Genomic DNA, 18,153 nt, shown 5'->3' with positions numbered 1-18,153 from the left:
AATTTCTTCCGCCTCTTTCTTCCCGCCACTTTCTTCCCGCCTCTTTCTTCCCGCCACTTTCTTCCCGCTCCCATTTTTCCCGCCATTTGTCACTCCATATATGTAGCCCGGCTTGGCCAGCATTATCACATCTCTACAATCTCTCATCACTCTCTCATGGCTTCCACCGCACCCACTCTAACCTACCAGCAGGTGGAGGAGCTTTGCGCCTCGAACTACCCTTGCCCACCGGGCTACCGCGTCCCTGCCGGCTGGAGCCTAAGCGTCGGCGGCGTGCCGTCCCTCCCGTCCCTCGAGTGCTGCGCGCCGGCGGCCATCACGAACCACTACTACCTCGACCTCACGCCGGAGCAGCGGATGAATCCCCGCCGGCATCCCCCTAACCAGCAAACCCGGGACGCCTTCTTCCACAATCGGCGTGAGAGGGCGCTCGCCAGTATGAGGAGGACGGTCTGCCTCACTGAAACTTCCACGAGGCCGGCCGTCGGCTATGGTGGTACGGCCGGACTCTGCAGAGCGTCATGGACTACATCACGGCCGGCGATATCCCCCGCTGCGCTACCCTCGATTCGAGCCACGAGCGCCGCCCGACGACAATGACGACAAGAATGCGACGACGACGCCGGCAACTTAGAAGGCGACGACTACCGGTACAACGGCGGCGGCTATGAAGACTACGAGTATGCATATTATACGCCTAGGCGTGAGTATGACTAAATCGTCACTCCAAATTTCATGTATGCGGGAGTATGACTTAGTCACTCCAAATTTCTGTATGCGGGAGTATGACTTAGTCACTCCAAATTTCATGTATGCGGGGAGTATGACTTAGTCACTCCAAATTTCATGTATGCGGGAGTATGACTTAGTCACTCCAAATTTCATGTATCATCGAGCTATCTCGAGTCAATTGAATCATTCGAAAATGGACACCAAACACATCACGGGTAATATAATTCACATGAGTCATTCAACAGAGTTTGGTACAATAAATTATTACACTTCATTTCTTCCCTTGTGTCCCTGCTTGCTTACGTTTGTGCCGTATCCATGGAGCTTCCTCATCATTTAACTTAATGCTTGGGTCGGTGTTCACTTTGAAGGGCGGAATTTCAGCAAACATATTATAATCTTCGACATGTCTGTCTTGTCCTCCACTCCCACGATGTTTCTTTTCCCTGAAAGAACAATGTGGCGCTTTGAATCATCGCATGATGTACTGATCGTTTTCTTATCTTTCCGTTTCCTCGGTTTGCTACTCATGTCCTTCACATAGAAAACCTGAGCGACATCTTTCGCTAGGACGAATGGTTCGTCAAGGTAACCAAGATTGTTGAAATCCACCATTGTCATTCCGTATTGCTGGTCCACCTTTACCCCACCTCCTGTTAGCTTGAACCATTTGCACTGAACAAAGGGACCCTAAAGGAGGGTCCATAGTCAAGTTCCCATATCTCCTCTATGTAACCATAATATGTGACCTTTTGCCCATTCTCGGTTGTTGCATCAAAGCGGACACCACTGTTTTGGTTGGTGCTCTTTTTATCTTGGGCGATCGTGTAAAATGTATTCCCATTTATCTCGTACCCTTGGAAAGTCGTTATAGTCGAAGATGGTGTCTTGGCCAACATGTACACTGATCTACAACCTTATTGTCACTCATTAAATGTTTTCTCAACCAAGCTGCCGAAAGTCTCCATGTGGGCCTTCCTAATCCAGATTCGGGCTTCCCAGGGTTGTCCGAGCGTAAAATATTCTTGTGTTTCTCAAAGTACGGAGCCACCAAGCTGGAATTGGTCGAAGCTGTGTGGTGTGCTTGATCGGAGAATGGCCGTCCATACATATCATTGATTTCCTTCCGATCGTGCCTTTTCCACTTAGTCTCCCCTCGTGCCGCGATTGAGGAAGACCAATCGGCTTAAGGTCGGGAACAAAGTCAACACAAAACTCAATTACCTCCTCATTTCCATAGCCCTTGGCGATGCTTCCTTACGGCCTAGCACGGTTACGAACATATTTCTTTAATACTCCCATGAACCTCTCGAAGGGGAACATATTGTGTAGAAATACAGGACCGAGAATGGAAATCTCATCGACTAGGTGAACCAGGAGGTGCGTCATAATATTGAAGAAGGATGGCGGGAACACCAACTCGAAACCGACAAGACATTGGATCACATCGTTACGTAACCGTGGTAGAACTTCTGGATTGATTACCTTCCGAGAGATTGCATTGAGGAATGCACATAGCTTCACAATGGCTACTCGAACATTTTCCGGCGGGAGCCCCTCAAAGCAATCGGAAGCAATTGCGTCATAATCACGTGGCGGTCGTGAGACTTCAGGTTTTGGAACTTTTTCTCCGCCATGTTTATTATTCCCTTTATATTGGACGAGAATCTGACGGGACCTTCATACTGCTCGGGCATTCAAAAAGATGACCTTCTCTTCTTTGGTCGAGCGTAGCGGCACGACCTTGAAACCGTTCCGGATGCTTTGGTCATCGGGGTCTTTCAAACTTTCTTTGGTCCTGCCGTGCTTCCTTTGTATCATTTGACTTCCCATACACGCCCAAGAAGCTTAGGATGTTCACGCAAATATTCTTCGTAACGTGCATCACGTCGATTGCGGAGCGGACTTCTAGGACTTTCCAATATTCTAGCTCCCGAATATAGATTTCTTCTTCCACATGGCTACGTGCCCGTCGGCTCCCTTCGGAACCGATTGTCCGCCAGACCCTTTCCAAAGATGACTTTCAAACCCTTGACCATATCAAATACCTCAGCACCGGTGTGTTCGCGAGCTTCGGTAGGTGATCTGCCTTGCCGTTGTAATGCTTGCCTTTCTTTCTTCTTGGATGACCTTTCGGAAGAAATCGACGATGCCCAAGGTACACGTTCTTCTTACAATTTGGCAAATGTACACTTTCGGTCTCATGTAAGCGGTGCGTGCATGCATTGTATCCCTTATTTGACAGTCCCGAAAGGTTACTAAGAGCAGGCCAATCGTTGATGGTTACGAAAAGCAACGCTCGTAGGTCAAATTCCTCTTCTTTGTGCTCATCCCACACACGGACACCAGGTCTGCCCCACATGTAAAAGCTCATCAACTAATGGCCTTAGGTACACATCGATGTCGTTGCCGGGTTGCTTCGGACCTTGGATGAGCACGGCATCATAATGAACTTCCGCTTCATGCACAACCAAGGAGGAAGGTTGTAGATGCATAGAGTCACGGGCCAGGTACTATGGCTGGAGCTCTGCTCGCCAAAAGGATTCATGCCATCCGTACTTAGACCAAATCTTATGTTCCTTGCGTCGGCTGCAAAATCTTTGAACTCTCTGTCGATCTTTCTCCATTGCGTTCCATCTGCGGGGTGTCTCAACTCCCCGTCCGACTTACGGTCCTCTTTGTGCCATCGCAACAACTTGGCATGCTCTTTGTTCCTGAACAGACGTTTCAACCGTGGTATTATAGGAGCATACCACATCACCTTGGCGGGAACCCTCTTCCTGGGTTTCTCGGCCCTCAACATCGTCACCGGGGTCATCGCCTCTGATCTTATAACGCAATGCGGTGCATACCGGGCATTCATTCAAATTCTCGTATTCACCGCGGTAGAGGATGCGATCGTTGATGCATGCATGTATCTTCGTAACCTCTAAACCTAGAGGGCGGACAACCTTCTTTGCTTCGTACGTAGTGGCGGGCAACTCGTTATTCTTTGGAAACATATTCTTCAACATTTTCAGCAAGTTTTCAAATGCCGAGTCAGCTACACCTGCTGTGCCTTCCATCTCAGCAAATCCGGTGTGCAGCCCAGCTTCTTGAGACCATCATCGCATCCGGGAGTGCAGCGCCTTCCTGTGATCCTCTAACATGCGATCCAAATTCTCCCTCTCTTTTTCGGTTTCGCAGCGTCTCCGTGCATCAGCAATGGTCCGACCAAGATCATCAACGGGATCATCACGTGCCTCTTCTTCACCTTCCCCTTCACCTTCCCCTTCACCTTCAGCATCCTCCATGAAAGTATCACCGAAATGAGAAAGATAGCTTTCATCATTGAAATCATCCCCTTCTTCATCTTCTTCCATTATAACCCCTCTTTCTCCATGCTTGGTCCAACAATTATAGCTTGGCATGAAACCGTGCGAAGCAGGTGCATGTGAACATCTCTTGAGGAAGAGTAACCCTTCGATTCTTACGGTTAACACATGGACAGATAACAAAACCCCCACTGCTTGTTCGCATTAGCCACTACGAGGAAATCTTTCAAACCCGTCTTGAACTCGCCGGAGAGTCGGTTACCGTACATCCATTGCGGATTCATCTGCATTATTATAATATAAAATATATAATTAACCATCATGCATTTGTTAAACTAACTAGCTACAAACAATATAAATTAAACAATGAACTACACACACATGCATATTTTATCAATGACACATCAAAGGTTCAAGTTGCTAACCGCGATCGAGGAGGAAAAAATAAATGAGAAAGCTCAAGTGTGGCTCCAACACTTCATATCATGTTTGTTTCATGCTCTTGGGGCATTTCATCAAACACCTTATGTGCATAAGAGGAACCAAAAGCAAACCTAACACCCACTTGTGAAGCTTGTGAAGAGAATGGCACCAAATGGCTAAGTGTTGGCTGCTGGATGGGTATATATAGGGGAGGGGCTTTAGTCCCGGTTGGCCTGGCCAACCGCGACTAAAGGCCTTCGGGCACCTTTAGTCGCGGGTGGGCTGGCCAACCGCGACTAAAGCCCCCCACGTGCCCCGGCTGGCCACCGAGCGCCCTGGGCCCAGGCCTTTGGTCGCGGTTCGCCACACGAACCGCGACTAAAGACCCCATTAGTCGCGGTTCCTTTACCTTCGCGACTTATGGGGCTTCCCGGAAGCCTGTTTTTCCACCAGTGCTTGCTATGTACGAGACATCAAACCGTTTCTCGGGTACAAGGCCCAAATCTCAATTGCTTTGGTTCTCTCTCCCTCCCTTTTGCCATGTGTTGTGCGGTGGCTTCGGATATTATAGTTATGTTTTTTATAATATTTTGTTGAATAGAATTAGTGAAAAGGCCTATATCATCCTTTCGATGCATAGGCTGAAGTTTAATCCTCTTTTTTTTAAGGGAAGAAAAAGTGAGTTGGTTTCGGTTTGATGAGTCGTGTTGGCCGTCGGGATGTTGAGTTTTTTTTTCTTTTGATGTAACCATATATTTCATTAGACAATCTGTTACAGAGATTACACATATAGTCACCACACAAGACAAATATTTGTGTCAAGCAACTTTGCACAATAAAACCCACAAGAAGTAAAACTACAAGTTCACCCTTTGAGAAACCTGTGCCTCGCTGAAATATCGTCCATCTTCCTCCACTGCCACTATGGTAGCGGCGGAAAAAGAGAAGAACCTCCACACCTAGATCTGGGAGAGCACCATCGCATTCGCAGATGCTTTTTGAGCCGATGAACCGGGCTATCACAAGCGACGAACCCGAGACTTTGTGGCACGTTGGCCGGGGATCTTCCCCGTGGTCACCAAATCCCAACGACGTCATCTTCACTTGACATAGTCGAAGAAGAGAAACGCCGCCGCATGCCGTCATTCACGTGCACAAGTGCAAGACACCACACACAACTGCCGTAGTCGACACGACTGCCACCCGCAAAAGTATCGGACACCGACCACAGACAACAAATCTCACCGGATCCGGAGACCAGCGAGACGACCAGGCCATCTGCCCCATAACGCCACCGGTTGGATCAACGTCGGGATGTTGAGTTGTGATTGGTGGTCTACTGCAGTCTACTCCGCATGGGCACGAGAGCCAGCAAACCAACTTCTCATTAAAACAAACCCAGTCTAGATGTGTGACAGAACCGGGGTGCCGGGTAGGGTGTCGCCAGACGCATGATTGAAACGGTTTTGATCACCTACGTACTCTTTTTTGTTTGTATCAGGACCTGATATAAGTCACCGCACGGAAATATGGATGAGCAATCTGCATGCGGTTGGCTGGTTGTCCCGTCCGAGGGATCCCGACGGCACGCCGCAAGGCCGACGCGCAAATTTAAACAGGACAGGATTTCGACCGACGCGCGGCCGGGTCGGTGACGGGTCTCAAGTCTCAGCAAGCGCGCGTCTGCAGCTTTCTTGTGCATCACACACACGGTTCAGAGTGCCCTCAACGAACAAACAAACGTCGAGATGCGTGAACCAAATTGACACTCGCCCGTCTCCATCCTACTCCACACACATCTGAAAGCCCACCCTGCACCAACCCTGCAATAACCATCTCCATTTCCTCCTCGCAAGGCTAACATATTGCTATATCGAGGTGACGCGCAAGCTTTGTTTGCACTTTTGGCAGCCAGCCAAGACCAAAGCACGTCAAAAATCGATCCAAAAATCCCCTGCAATCTATCAATCTTAATAATTAACAAGGAAGTACGTACTCCCCATGCTTTGTCTCCGTGCGTTTGTTCCCGGTGAATCCTGGGTTCTACTTGGCTGTACTGACCGGTATAAAAACATCGACCTTGCATGGACGTAATGTTTGCGACAATTTCATTTCAACCGACGGGACAAGGCCCTCAAGGTTTCTCTGGTTCAACAACAAGATTCCTATACAAATCTGGATGACCCTCAAAAAACTTCCTTATGTGGGTTTTTTTTTAATTCGTATGAATAAAGGCTAGCATTTTACCAAATTTCAACCTAATAATCTTCTCGGCATTCCTGTGGTATAATCAACTAAACTTTAGAAGAGCGAAACAAAAACATGTAGTATGGAGTGAGCATGACACTCCAATCCACTTTTTTCTATTCCAGATTTTTTTTTGTTATATGCTTTTAAGCTTCATGCACTAGCCACTTGAACCATAAGTCCGAACTGATGAAAAGGGCTAGGCAATCTACTTTATACACGTCAACACCCTCTCTCACGTGTGACGGGAAGACGAGAAGACAAGTCAACACGTGTAGAGAGGCAAAGAGGCAGCGGAAGGCCGGATACACACAGCAGAAAAGAGACAGCGGGAGGCCGGATGCACACGGCAGGAGGCGGCGGGGATTTTTTTTAGAATAAATTGTGAAAGCCAGGATTTGAACTCGAGACCTGAGGCTCTGATACCATGTTAAGCTTCATGCACTAGCCACTTGAACCAAAACTCTGAACTGATGGAAAGGGCTAGGCAATCTACTTATACACGTCAACAAAGCTTAACATTAAGCTCCATAGGAGTATCAACCGTGCGCTCATCACCATGAGCAGCACGGGCAAGAAGATCTTGAATATACTTTTCCTGAGAGATAGAAAAGTCAGCAGAAGTGGAAGAAACCTCGACAAAGCGAAGAGGACCAAGATCAGTCATAAGAAACTGATCTCTAAGACGAGCTTTGACAAAGACAATATACTCAGGATCATCACCAGTAATAATCATATCACCAACATAGAGAAGAAGAAGAGTGCGTCCACGAGAAGAAGTGTGAACGAAAAGTGCTGCATAATGAAAACTAGGAGAGAAACCAGCAGCAGTCACCACGGAGGCGAAACGCTCAAACCAGGCACGAGGGGCCTGTTTCAGACCATAGAGAGAACGTCGAAGACGACAAACCATCCCATCGGAAACAGAATACCCAGGAGGAGCCTGAATGTAAACCTCCTCACTCAACTTGCCATTAAGAAAATCGTTTTGAACATCAAGCTGAGACACAGACCAGCGCCGAACAGAAGCAACAACAAGAAGAGTACGCACTATGGTCATACGAGCCACAGGGGCAAAAGTCTCATCATAGTCACGGGCGTGCTCCTGCTGAAAGCCACGAGCCACAAGACGCGCTTTGTAGCGCTCAAGAGATCCATCAGAGTGGGTCTTAATTTTATAGACCGACTTACACGTGATAGGACGAACAACAGAAGGGGGAGAAACAAGATCCCAGGTGCCAGTGCGCTCAAGCGCAGCCATCTCCTCAGCCATGGCAAGCTGCCATTCAGGATGACGCGCGGCATCCCGATAAGAAGTCGGCTCAGAAACGACATAGAGACCATACTGACTAGGAGAGTAACGGGCTGGAGGACGACGCTGACGAACAGGCCGGGAAGGAGGGAGCTCATCGGCAGAAGAAGACTCATCAGAAGAAGAGGAAGAAGGAACAACATCGGAAGGATCTGAAGCCGGAGAACGGGGAGTACTAGGGGAACTAGACGGAGGAGAGGATGGCGCCGAAGCCAAAGTAGGCGCATCAAAACTAGGAGGAGGAGGAGAAGGAACATCAGGGGGTGTATCCGGCCTTCCGCTGCCTTTTTATCTCTCTACACGTGCTGACTTGTCTTCTCGTCTTCCCGTCACACGTGAGAGGGGGTGTTGACGTGTATAAAGTAGATTGCCTAGCCATTTCCATCAGTTCGGACTTTTGGTTCAAGTGGCTAGTGCATGAAGTTTAACATAGTATCAGAGCCCGAGGTCTCGAGTTCAAATCCTGGCTTTCATAATTTATTCTAAAAAATCCCCGCAGCCTCCTGCCGTGTGCCGTGTGTATCCGGCCTTCCGTTACCTATCTTCTCGTCTTCCCGTCACACGTGAGAGGGGGTGTTGACGTGTATAAAGTAGATTGCCTAGCCCTTTCCATCAGAGCTTCATGCACTGGCCACTTGAACCAAAAGTCCGAACTGATGGAAAGGGCTAGGCAATCTACTTTATACACGTCAACATATGCTTCACATTATACACAGTCAAGTGTATGTACCATCTCTGGAAAAAAAATTGTACGTACCACACGGAATGATTACGTCACATGGAGCTGAGTGATTAAAATGCTACAAAACACATTTTACCAAACATTCAAAGAAGACATTATGGATTATACTAAAAATTCTACGCTGTAATTACGATTTTTGAATGGATAAATAATATTCTAGTCTAAAAACAAGTTGTTGGTGACTTACCTTCGGCTTTATCATAATATTAAAAAATTGTTTAATGCATGTATATTGGAAGGAGGTAGTAATACCAAATGTTGGAACCAAAAATATATATCCACTTATGGTATATAATATTGAACTTGAAATCATGTTTTCTGAAAATTAATATAGCCAAGTCTAGTTGAGTGTGTACTATAATCTGTCATGCCACATATTGGTGCCAAAATTTATCTTGAAAGATTACATGGGCCAAAAGGGCCATATCTAACTCACGCACTGACATCCCAAATTAGTTAACAGAAACCATGTTATTAAACTGCTGGGTCGACTAAATAAATTGAGATTATTTTCAGAACAAATCAGTAGAAGATGAATCATCACTTTCCAAGACGATTAATTTATCTGTGCAAATAATCTATAGTGAATCATATGGAACGGGGGTGAGAGTTGTGTAAATCAAACCTAAACTGAGCGCTACGTCAAATTAAAAAAATCTGGCTTCAATAAAGCAATTAGTTTGAGATAAAGAACGTACATCTTCACGCGGCACAAATCCCTCAGGTACAGTTAGACAATGCCGAAGGCAATACGCCTCCCACTTGCTCACTCTCGCATCCAATACATTCCTTAGACTATTCATAGTGTGAGTAACATAGCTAGTAACATCACATATCTTAAGAGATTTTGGTGACATGGCATGTCAATAAATGAAGAAATAGAGTGAGGTTGTAACTAGCTATGTTACCATACCATCACACACTCCAAGACAAAATGAGTCTATAACATAATAAATGACACAATGCATGACACCACATATAAGTTACTACACACTATGAAGGTAGTAACCTAGACTAGTAACATGTCATATGTTACTAGTCTAAGTTACTCCCCACTATGACCAGCCTTACCAAGTGGTGAACTTGAGTCACCCCCTACAAACAGAAACCATCAGCAACTCCACACTTCAGAATGACCAGTTGACAAAATCTAGAACATTTTACATTGTGAATGCTACGAAATGGCTTTAGGAAGAAAGATCTCAATGGCATGAAATGGAACATAGTATAAACGAAACAATACTTTTTAGATATCTTACTTCATGACACAGGTAAAACAAGATGAATTACATGTAAAAAACTAAATTTATCCTGAGGACTATTTCAGACTCTTCATTTTGTAATTCTTTTACATTAAAAATTTGCGGGTAATTTCCTGTACTCGTATATCAAATAAAAGCTCATTCCCGGCACAACGAAGTTCTGATATACAGATTGGAGAGATGAGTTCCGGAAAGCTCCGCTGGAGAATGGATCAGTGCATATTTTGCCTGCAGTTTGCTGGATCGGGTGGTATTCGGTCGCGCGCACCCATGTTTTTATTCCGACCGTTTGGTTCCGGAGGGAGTGCCGTGAAGCTATATTCTGTGTTGACATCAGGTGACTTTTTGGTCCATGGTGAAATCGGAAGAAGGAATATCTTGAATGCCGGATTGGTGGACTGGCTAAAGGAGGTTCGAGTCAACGTGATGCTGAGGGATCTGCTTGCCGTTCCGGGCTTGCAGCAGTGGCATGCATGTGGGGTTGGCAACACAGGGGAAGTTCAGAGTCTTACCTCTCAGGATGAAAACCCAAGGTCTGGCCTTAACTGGTTGTGCCTGGCAATGTTCTTGTTGGAGGCATTGTTTTGAGAGTGGGGACTATCTTCAGGATGAAATCCTAAGACCTTTGGTCGGGCGACGACGGCGCTGGTACACTGTTTCCTTCTTGGAGGCGTCGCTTTTGGAGAGTCTGTACTTCATGTGTTGTCACGGTGGTGGTTGTATTGCTGTTGCTAGGTCCAGAAGGCTGTAGCGGGACTTTTATTTTTTAGTTTTCTTTACTCTTTTTGGCTATGTGCATCCGTACTGCCATTAGGGTGGGGCATTGTTGCAGAGGCTGGGTGTTATTGGTATCTTTTAATATTAATATATTCCTTTTATCGAAAAACAGATTGCAGCAGATAAAAGCATAATACTAATTTGTTACAGAAAGGCGTCACCAAAGCTGTAAAATGCAAGTTATATAACCCGTACACCTGAAAGACACATCTACTTAGCTAATTAGGCTTCAACGCTGCATCAATTTCCTTTGGAAATTGGAATGGTATACTCCCACATAGCAATCCTATCTATCTATGCCGGATCCAGAGTTCATTTCTCCCCATTCACTAGTGGAAAAGAGGCCTTTTTTGATTTTCAAATTAGCCAATTTTTAGATTTTCAAATTTTCAAATTTGACAAAAAAATATTAAAAAATATTAAATTAAAAAACTATTATAATACAAATTAAAAAATTAAAATTATAATACCATTACCATAACATGTTATTACGTCATTAGTTTTGTTTATTAAAATAATTATTTGGAATTCGAATAATAAATAAGTGTGACATCGACCAACATGTTAATAGGATGGATATGATACTAGTATCACAACATGCGCGCGAAGCACTTGGAAGCGGGATGGGAAAGGAACTTGAAAGTTAAGCGTGCTAGTGCTGGATTAGTGGGAGGATGGGTGACCGAGCGGGAAGTTGGACCACGGATAAGTAATTTGACTAATAATTAAGCATAGTTAGAGATTAAGTGTAGTTAGAAACTAAACTAGTTAAATAACTGAAATACTAGAAATTCTGAAAAAATAGAAAAGAAAGAGGAGCGAAAAATAATTGGACATGACCAAATGGATTAAAAAAATAACGAAATAACCTTTAGTCCCGGTTCGCGCCAGCAGCCCACGTGGCGGGACCATTAGTCCCGGTTCGTTTTACAACCGAGACTAAAAGGGGAGACCTTTAGTCCCGGATGGTTGGTCCTGGTTCCAAAACCGGGACTAAAGGCCCTTACCAATCAGGATTACAGGCCCGTTTTCCACTAGTGATTATGGCACAATTAGAAGCCTTGGAGGGTGGTCCGGTGAGGGCATTTCGTTCAGATCCAAACCCTAACAGATTCCCCCTGAGTATTATCCCCGAATTGTTACATGAGGTAGCACTAGCGTGTGGAACAGTGTGGAACGCAACAGCACCGTCCGTGTAATCCCAACCCTGAAATCCTGAATCTAGTTCTAGCACGCAGCGATAGTGGCAGAACTCTCCAAAACAAACCTAGACGAGTACATCCACAAGGTTTGATCCAGAGATCTTAAATCTTGTTAGTGGACTTCCTCTATTTATTGTTTCTCTCTTAAGTCTACTTATATTGCTCCAAAAAATGTACTTAGATAGCTAAGATTTATAGTTATACTAAATTTTTTACTTTAAAATCATAGCGAATTAACCATACAGTATTTTTCTCAATTTTTTTCATTAATATTACATTGTATATCATTGAAAACATATATAGGTTGCACAAATTTTTTTTTTTGCCATTGTGAGATATTATTCTTAACCAGATACAAAACCACCTTTATGTGAAAAAATGGAAAACTACATGCCTCTTTAACTTTTTTCTACTATCAATGAATTATATAACATGCATGTATCTTATTGTGTGGATGTTATTCTCTAATTTACACATAACTAATATATTAGTAAAGATTCCAAAATATAAACCTAAGATATTGTAATATCCTAGGTATTGGGGTTACAAAAATAGAGTAAATAGAGTTGTGCATTGCATTCATGCATAGAAAATCCAGGGAATTTTCGCGCTTTAAAGTAAAACAGTCACAGTAACTGAAGTTTCACTTGACCTTGATGGAATTGAAGTAGATCATCAAGTCAAGTTCTATAAACCTCAATGTGACTTTGTTAAAACCTTGTTTTGGGAAAGATGATTTGATCTAAGGGGTTAGATCAAATGGAATTAAAACCAACACAAGAAAATACTAATTAAGGATCAACTACTTGATCTTATTAAAGATCATAACATGGTGTTTCTTGAACCAAACCTTTGAACTTAACACCAACAAAAGCTTATCATTAAACCCTAGAGATGGGAGAGGTATATAACCAACAAAGAGATAAGAAGCAAACTCTAAATTATTAACACTTAAAAGTTAAGCAACTACCTTGAGGTACAATGGAATTCACTTTAAAACTAAATACCTAATATAGCAAAACACAAGGACCTAAGTGCATAAAATCCACACATTCTTATTGCAATCATAACTTATTAAATATGTGGAATATTACAAAACTAAATTCGTTTACATTACGAATTATAGTTCAAACTATTTGAATAAAATAAACTATGAGTACTTTGAAACTTATATGATCATGCCTTGGTGTAATCAAAATCATCATTCAAAATTGGGGTATAATCCTTATTCTTGACATTTTGATCCCAATTATAATATAAATACAATCACATATGATATAGTGACTCAACCATAAGCATAAGATCATTCTCAAGATATGTAGTAACAAAAGCCACTTGGCTATCCAAAAACAAATCACATGAGAGGATAATACCATGCCACATAGGATGAAAATATCTACATAGCTTGCATCCTAAGCAATGCCACCTTATGCTTAAGGGATTACTATGGATAAGAGCATGACACCCAAGCACCTTACTCATCAAATCAAAGCAAGAGTCATCCACCTATGTGTCATGATACTAGAGCATGCCCAAGCCTATAAAAGGAGCCTCACATTCCATTCATTCCATCATCTTACACCATGATGCAAGAAAACCAACACATTGAGCCACTCCATAAAATATTTATGATCAAGATGAAGCAGCTAGGAGGTGGAGGCATGCCACAAGATGCAGGTTTATCAGAATTCCTGAAGAACAAGCTACAGAAGATAGCAAGGTAGAATTCTTAGGCAGACCACATGCTTAGATAATCATATCATCATCCCTTGAGTAGAAACCTAGATTATAGTCCAAGTCCTTGTGGATTGAGAGGGGTAATTGGTACAACCATATCTAAATAATTTTAGTAATAACTTAGGAAGCCAAACTTTGATCATTATAAATTGTGTAATGATCATAAACCCTATGAAATTGAGGTAGAGATATCAAGAACAAGTTGATCATGTTTAACCATGATCATGCTCTTGAGTTATGTAAGGATAAGTGAAATCCTAATAGGATAAGAAGATATCATTCACTACATGAAATCATAGGGAGGTAACTGGTAAGCAAACCTAGGCTTATATCCCAACCCTAACTTGTGAACCACTTGGTGATCATAAGTAGAATCATACCATATCTATATTTCATAAATTAATGAACCTAAGAAAACCTTAGAGTTAAACACTATACCTCATATGGTGAGAAACCATACATCCATATGACCAAAGTTAACTATAAAAAGAACTATAATCAATGTAGTTACTTTAATTATAAGTGGGGGTAATAATAGAAGTTAATTGGTAGAAAATAAAACTAATTCTCAAGTCCTTAGTAACTAATGGAGAACATCAACTGTTAAGTAACCATCTTACAATGGATAGGGAGACTAAACCCTAGTTGGGGTATCACTTGGGTGATCACAACTAAAACCTAAGCCACAATCAAACTCCAAACCAATTGTCATTAGGTGAATTTAATGAGAACCCTAGAATTGTTCACTAATTAAAGCTCATGCTTAAATATGGAACTTAAGAATAACCTAGTGCTAAACCATTTGATTAAACCCATGGTGGTGATCAACCACTTATCTTTATAACCAAGACCCAACCATAATGAGAGTAGTACCTACTCTAAACAAGAAAAGGTGATATTAAACTATAATAATAGTACAAAATTTGAAGAAGCCATAGGAGAATTTCCAATTTATTAACACATAATGGTGCACATAAAATAATAGGCAAGTGATCACTTCCCAAATAGAAACCAAGTCTTAATACAACCTCTGAATTACTTTGAGTTGAGAGTATCAACATTAATCATTCCAAACAGAATTGATTCATAAGAAAAAGAAAATTAAAAATATAAACTCATGTCCATTTGCTATTTTGAATAAGCACATATGTATAAACTTCAAATACAAAATACTTTCTTCAAATAGGAGAGTGGTGTAATAATCATTGCACTAACTCTTGATAAAATTAACCTAATTGAGAAGCACATAAAAATAACAAAGTTAAGGTTTGAATTCAAAATAAGCAAAACCAAAAAGGAGAAAAAGAAAACAGAAAAGAAAATAAGAAAGAAAAGAGGCTTACCTATCGGGCCACCACAGCCCAGCAGCAGCCTGCAGAGCAGCCCAGCACCACGGCCCAAAGCCAGCCCGATACCCCTTCATCCCAAAATATCGGGGACGAGTTCGTCCTCATCCCCTCCTCGCGCATGGAGGACAGCACGGAGCCGTGCTCTCCTTCTCCCTCTCGCTGGCACCTCCTCCTTGATCGACGACGAGACGAGGCACCTTCCAACGCGGTATAAAAGCCCCAGTACGAAAACGAGCGTCGGATTCTTCCTCCTCTCCTAAATTTTCCCCATGTCCGAAACCCTAGCTGAGCCAGACTCCGACCATCACCGCCGATGTAGACCTCCTCGAGCCACGCCGTGAACACCGTCGTGATCGCCGTACTCGACATGCCCAGCCTACAAAAGGAATCGAGCGGAGGCATCCCGTAGCACCGCCGTCGAGCTCGTCTTCTCCGACGACGGGAAGCGAGCGGTCGGCGAACCAGACCTCCCCTTGCCACACCGTCAAGCCCTGTGTGCTCCTGGTGAGCTCCTGATCCTCCTGGCATGCCTAGCCCGCTCGATTGCGTCCCCTAGCTACGTCGCACCGTGCATCTGCGAGCTCGGCCGCTCGACCTCGTCGCCGGCCAAGCTTCGGCGACCATTTGGAGGCGGCGCCACCACTAGTAGGTTCATCTCGTCACCCTCGTTCGATTGAGCACGCGCATAACCCCACGGGAGCACCCTATCGCCGGCGTCAACCACCACTGGCCGCCGGTGAGGCACAAGGTTGCCACATCGACGCCACTGTGGCAACCAGCGTGGCGTTGGCCCACTGGTCAGCGAGTAGGAGTTGGTTTAGCTGGGTGTGTCTAGTAGATTTCGTTTTAAATTCAAATCAATAATTGCTGCAACTTTGCAAATTCATATAAAATCCATTATAACTCAGAAAAAGGTAAATAATATATCAAAATTCTTAGAAAAGAAAAATCTATCCAATAAAAATATAATATTTTTAAACTTAATAATTAAGTCTTTTCTTTTAATTCTAAAATGCAATTAAAATTCAATAATTAGGAAAACCTTCTAAAATAAATAAAACCAGTAAGAAAATAAAGAAAACATTAAAGCTAATTTTCTTTATTTGTTATTTTGATAAATCCTTGTTAGTGGAAATTTAAACTCTAATTAAAAATTACCTTAATTATTAATTCTTTAAAAATAGTAAAAAGCCAAATCCAAACTTGTGTTAATTTTTAAAGTGATGAATAACTTCAAACCCATCATGAAGTTATTCATCATAGAACAATATGGTAAATAGCAAACTCTAATTCCATATTGAATAATAGTACAACCCTATCATTTCATGTGAATTCTAAAACCCTAAATTCCATTAGGAAACCTAGCCCCACTATTTTATGTGTGAACCCTAAATAGTTCTAACCTAAAACCTAGGTTAGAACATATAATCAAGAGACCTTGTTTTCATACCTAGATCCATAATTAACCACTAAATGCATGTCTAGGTCCACATAAAATATATGAGCCTATCACTAAGACTTTAACATTCCATGTGTTCATCTCATCAAACCTAGATGATCAAACAGGAACACTTAAGTCTAAAACCTAGTTCCTATCATCGAAAATATCAACCTTACTCATACCTATATAGCATCACACCAATGTGATGGACTCCAATAGCAACCATGCTAATATTGACATCATATCCCATACACACTAAACCCTATTAGTGTGAGATAATTATTAAACATACTATTTAGGAAACCACCATTCCTTACTTAGTGAATCCAATAGCAAACCCTAGACAACCTCAACCCTAATTGCAATACTTCTTATTACTTAAGAAGTATGTTCTTCAAAAGTTATTCTTTTGAAGAAAATAAGGTATCATCATCAATCCTGTCTAATAGGACCTATAAACCCTAACTATCTATCACTAGTAAGATATAACCAACCTTGGTAGCACCCATGTGTAATTAATGGCTTAAGATACTTAGGCTTAGTTCAACCCTTACAAGTTCTAGCTGTTGATGAATCCAACTATGTTGTGATCCATCTAATACTTACTCCAGAAACTAGTTGTAACCATAGTAAACCATAAAACTCCACGACCCTAATTATCATACTTGTTCTCTATTAAATAACATGTTCTTCAAAAGTTATTCTTTTGAAGTATATGATAATTAATCATTAACCATGCCATATAGTACTAGAACCAACCACTATTCATTACATGTTAGGATTATACCAAATATTATTGTTGTGTGCTATTAGTGTATTATTATGATATATTACAACACCTGTTTATGATACCAAGCAACCAATCCTGAATAAGAACCTTGTTTGTGAACCACTCTAAAAGTGCAACACACTCTAAACAAATCATTACAACTCACTGATCCTAAATCATCGGGGTTAGGTCATGCTTAGAGCGATTGCATCTCATACTTATGCATTATTGCATCCTTGCCAATCTTTTAAACATCGTCCTTACCGGACGATGATACTATTTCAGAATTTGGAGTTATCGCGTATCGAAGACCTTGCCTGCATAATCTTGCAGTCAAGAAAGGCAAGTTCATCACTTGCTCATGTCATTTGAGTATTTCTATCAAATTACTTGCAAAGTACTATGGTTATCACTATTGCATAAAAACCAAAACCACTACTTTCATAACTATGAATATGACTATGTGGTGGGCAATGGAACCATGGATTGTGTTGATATGGTGGAGGTTCCATTGCAAGGGTTTATATCCATCTATGATTAAACAACAAATGTCGCCAGTGATTCTTGTGCCGTAATAACCGTGTTAACCATAAGATCTGAAATGGGACGGACTAGTCAATCGTATTTCCACCTCTTGTACATCAACGGATGTGCTTACCGTAGCAGTTGTATCTTGCGGAGCAACTTGTGGGTGGGGAACCCATTCTAAGTCCCCACGGTTATGCTATGCATACCGTAGCGGTTGCGGCTTGCGGAACAACTTGAGGGTGGGGATCCCACTCTAATTCCCCACGGTAATGTGGTCTATGATGGGTTGCAGCTACCGGCGAAGGAGTTTGGTTCGAT

This window comes from Lolium perenne, chromosome 5 (genome assembly GCF_019359855.2).
Source record: "Lolium perenne isolate Kyuss_39 chromosome 5, Kyuss_2.0, whole genome shotgun sequence".
In the NCBI taxonomy this organism is placed as follows: domain Eukaryota; kingdom Viridiplantae; phylum Streptophyta; class Magnoliopsida; order Poales; family Poaceae; genus Lolium; species Lolium perenne.
This window is presented reverse-complemented; position numbering follows the sequence as displayed.